The sequence below is a fragment of the Mus caroli genome, chromosome 15 (genome assembly GCF_900094665.2).
Source record: "Mus caroli chromosome 15, CAROLI_EIJ_v1.1, whole genome shotgun sequence".
NCBI lineage: Eukaryota > Metazoa > Chordata > Mammalia > Rodentia > Muridae > Mus > Mus caroli.
In genome coordinates, this window is record NC_034584.1 from 90,639,145 (window position 1) to 90,644,154 (window position 5,010).

The following is a 5,010-nucleotide window of genomic DNA, read 5'->3' on the forward strand; positions in this document are numbered from 1 at the left end:
TAATCTAAGCAGGGAACTCTGTTGCTTGACTTGACCGAGATCCAGCTTTCACCACTGACCTTTAACCTACACACATTCTATCCAGAGCACTTCCTGTTGGAACTTGCTTTGTTTTCTTTTATCCCCTAACAATCTGTGCTTTAGCTGATGATACAATGTAGCTGATACTACTGATACTTCTATGCTTTAACTGATACAATGTAGCTGATACTATTGAAACTTCTGTGCTTTAACTGATACAATGTAGCTGATACTACTGATACTTCTGTGCTTTAACTGATACAATGTAGCTGATACTATTGGTGCTCATCCTGTCTGCCATGTTTGTTACTGTTTACACATGCAAACACATAGGCAAAAACAATTCAATATGGTGATGAGTTTGAACAAATGATTATGTGTTGGACCAACAAAAATAAATCGTTTCTCTTCTTCATTTTCTGTGTTTTTCCTTTTCATAGATCTGAGTTTCTAATGTATCATTTTCTGCTTCTTTGATTTTTTTTTTTTTTTTTGAGTGGCAGCACTGAGGTTTATTGGAGTATCCTAATACAGACGCTGGGGCTTGCCCATGGTGCTCTTGATGTACAAAGCCCGGACATTTTGCCAGTTTTTCTTGAGCAAGGACACCAAGAAATTGACAGCCAGATCGATGTTGTAGACCAGCGCATCATCGGTCATCTTCACGTGACCGACAGCAACAGCCAGATATGGCACCTTCTTCATCTGGAACTTGATTGTAGATTTCACCTCATCCACTTTGGCCGCCATGTTTTCATTGTGTGTCCCCATGGAGGGGAACTTGCCAGCCTTGTTTAAGCCTGGGCCCAGAATACATGGGATCTGCTGATCAGAGACTCAGAGGCCAAAGAGGCATCGTACTTCTTGGCCAGCTTTTTGACCAACTTCTTGCTCTTATTAAGCTTCTTACACTTCTCTATGTCCATGTGGGGATATCCATGGCCCTAACTTCATCACAGTGCTGCTGGTTCCCCAGAACGCATGAGGAAAACTTGGAGCAAGGGGTGGACCTTAGCCTGACAGTGCCCAAGAAGTGTTTGTCTTTCTGAGGGCTGTAGTTCTTCAGGCTGATCTGCAGCTCCGCCCTCTCCAGAAACTTATCCTGCTTGCACTGGTTCCTGTGCAGTACTTCCTGCACCACCTTGTACAGGGTGTCGCATGAGACTTTGCTGCTCATGGCTGCAGCTGCCTCGGAAACCAGAAAAGAAGATTCCTTGAATATTTTTAAAAATTAGTTGGTCACACCTTTCCAGCCTTGATTTCTTCTTTTATTTTTGAAGAAAAACTGTGCAATTGAAAAAGTCTAGGTTCATGAGATCCGTGTTTCTCTTTCCAAATTCTTCAAGGTTTCTACAGATTGTACTAGTCAGGGATTTCTAGAATCACAGACATATGGAATGAATATATATATATATATATATATTCCACAGAATTATTTTTGGAATGAGTTATAGGCTACAGTCTAACTACCCCATAGGGCCACTTGTGAATGGCAAGTCCAAGAATCTAGTAGTTGCTCAGTTCTACAAGGCTGGATGTTCCAGCTGGTCCTCTGTATAAGCTGGAGTCCTGACAAAGCAGGATCGAATAGATGTGGTGGCTAAGTTAGTGCAAGCAGGTAAAGAGTAAACCCTTCCTTCTTCCACTGTCCTTATATAGGTCTCCAGCAGAAGATATGGCCCAGATTAACGGTGTGCTTCGAGATGCAGATTAAAGATGTATGTTGATCCAGAATAAGAGTGTGGGCCATCCCACCTCAAGATCTGGCTCAAAGGCATGTTATCTTTCTGCCTCAAGATCCAGGTCACAAACGTGCCCTCCATTTCTGGATTGTAGTTCATTCCAGATATAGTCAAGTTGACAACCAAGAATAGCCATTACAGCTATCATAAGTAACAATTTTAAAATCACATCTTACCTATTTTGTGTTTGGGAAATGAATGCATGACAGAGTGTGTGTGAGGAAGTCAGAGGACAACTTTCCATGGCCAGTTCCACTATGTGAATCCTGAACATTGAACTCAGGTCTTCAGGGCTTAACAGCAAGCTCCTTTACCCACTCAGCCACCTTGCCTGGCCTCAGGCCCTTACCTTTACTCTTTGGTAAGCAAGACAGGGTTTTCTCTTGCTTCTTTCAGACACTTCCCTATCTGTGATAGTCTATCTATCTATCTATCTATCTATCTATCTATCTATCTATCTATCTATCTATCATCTATCTAGATCTATATAGATAGACTATCTATAGATATCTACAGACTATCTGTGATAGTCTGTAGCTTGACTACAGGACATTTATGAGGTAGTATCCCTCTCTTCTTCTCTTCTTTCCTTCTTTTCATTTATCCTTCTTGGTGGTCTCTGAGCTTCCTGAATCCATGCTTTGGGTCTGGTGTTAATTTGGGGGACAGTCTCGTTATTATTGTTTCAAATATTTTTCTTTTCTTCTCTCTCTGCTTTCTTCTGTTGGTTTTGGTGAAAACACCCTGTGAGTGGATAGTTTATTCTGGTTTTTTTTCAGTCTCCTTTTCGTTTGCTTTTCAGTTTTGTGAGTTTCTGTTGGGAGATCCTTAAGTTCGGAGTCTCTTCTCAGTTGTACTTAGTGACTAATGAGTCCAACTTCATAAAAGCAATTCTGACTAGAGTGAGCTAGAATCTCAGTATAGATTTAATTTAAATTTCTCTGATGGGTAAGGATGTTGAATATCTTTCCCCCCACATTTTTTTGGCCATTTGTCTTTATTTTTAAAGAAGTTCCTGTCAATGTCACTAGCCAATTTATTGATTGGATTGCCTGATTTTTTGGGGGGGGCACTGAGATTTTTGAGTTCTTCATATTTTAGATAGCCGTCCTCCATCAGATGTCATAGAAGTAAAGTTATGGAACCAGTCTGGTTGTCCATCCACACGTGAATGAATAGAGAGATGTGATGTGATATGTGTGCGTGTATAATGGAGTTTTATTTTTCCATAATGATGAATGAATTTTCAGGGAGATGGATGGAACTGAAGATCATAATGTTAAGCAGAATAAGCTCAACTCAGAAAGACAAATATCACAACTTCTCTCATATGTGGGTTCTGGAATTTATATATACAGACATACACACATGTGTGTATGTATGTATTTGTGTGTATGTGTGTGTTTAAATAAATTATATATTCATAGTTATATGTGTGTTTATATAACGACACAAAGCAGACGTGAGGCTATATAAAGTATGGGGATGTTCCTCACTAAATGCATAACATATTTGAATGAAAATCTTATAAAAATCTATCACTATATACGATGAAAGTCTACCAATATGGCATCTAAAAAACAAGTGTCACACATAAAAGCAGTTCTCACTCCTGTGGTAGCTTTCCATCTATAGCATTTACCAAGTTCTTTTTTCAGAGTCCTTCTGTTTGCATGCACACGGCCCATCCGCATTTGTAGCCATGAGAATCCTTAACAATTCAGTTGGATTTATCTTAATTCTCAGTCTGGTGAGTCCAATGATTCTGTGGGTGCCCCAGCTTGCTTTCGGTGCTTGTCCCGACTCTTCAGATGGAGTTCCACCTTTTAGTATAGCATGCAATTAGTCTCGACTACCAATTGTGATGTCTGGGTCAGAAGAACCACTTCAGGTAGGTCTTCATTAAGTGTAGTAGGATGTGAGAGAAAAGTTTTCTTACCTTCATTTAGGTCTGTCTTTAGTGAGTCTGATGCCCTGGACTGTTAACTTCAAAACTGCTGTTAAGCCTTCCATCCCCAATCTTTACGGTGAGATGGGATGCTTTGAAGAAACTCAAGTTGAGTATTTTTTTTTCTTCTCTCAAATGGAAGGCTAGAACCAGCCAGAGTTGGGTACAAATAGGTTAGATGTCTCCTACCCCCTACCCTTGAGCATGAGGAGACTTCTCTCTCAATATTCACTCTCAGGACATGGCAGAACCCCAGCAATTGAGGTCCACAGAGGGGTTCCCTCACTGACCATTGCTCTGGACTTTTTAACTCTCAGACTAGTCCACATTGAGCATTCAGAAATCCACCAGTTGTTTACAATTCCCAGAGCAAGCTCTTTTCCTTCTGTGTCTATGAATGTGTCTTTGTTTGCCGGTGTCTGCTCTGCTCTGTGTGGACCTCTGTGCACACCCATCCATCTCTCTAGTTTGGAGAGAGGCAGTTAGCATCATGCACTGACTTTTATGGACACAGAAATTCAGCCTTGCCAGTTCTTTACTTGACCTTAGACCGAAGTGGTCCCTTCTGAACTACTATCCTGAACCATGAATTGAAAGTTACTGCTAGAGTTATCTTATATTTTGGTTTTGTGTTTTAATTTTTAAATTAAGTTTATGTCAAGGGGCAGGCAAATTACATAAAGATTCTTGAAGAAAAGATGTAATTCTTCATGTAATTTTTTCATGTGTAACTTTGATTTCCACCCATGGTTAATTAGCATAAATGCTCTCTCAACATGACTAATCTCGTTGCTGGACCAAAGACTCTTGTTGACAGCTGAGTGATTCTGATGACATCATAACTGCAGAAAGAGCCTTGGTCAGTGACCAGGAGGTGGTCAGTAACAAAGGGTGGTGAAGCAGAAATGGAAAACCATTTCCTACAGAAGAGCTATTCTTTAATTAATCAGTACCTGGCTTTCTATCAGTTCTCTTTACCCTAAAAAAACAATCTGGCTTCTAGAGCTTGCACTAGAAAGAAAATAGCTTAGGGTACCTATTCAAAACAAAAACAAACAAATCAGAACCCTCTTCTGTTACCCAAATTTAACAGGCAAGCGTAATGTAACCCCATGGGTCGCCCACACTAACGTTTTAACATCTATGATGCGGTGGGAAGGTAGGTAAGAATCGGCCTCTCACATCAAGTCCCCTCATTGCAGGGACGACCTCTGCTTGACAACTGACCTGAACCCTGGTGCTTTTGCAGGGATTCCTGTGTATCTAGTCAGAGCTGGGGGTAGAGATAGCATCATTCCC

At 40.6% G+C, this 5,010-nt stretch overlaps 1 pseudogene; it reads right to left on the bottom strand.

The window, feature by feature from the left end:
• Window positions 1-546: 546 nt before the first annotated feature.
• Window positions 547-1,198, bottom strand: LOC110311106 (annotated as a pseudogene).
• Window positions 1,199-5,010: the final 3,812 nt, after the last annotated feature.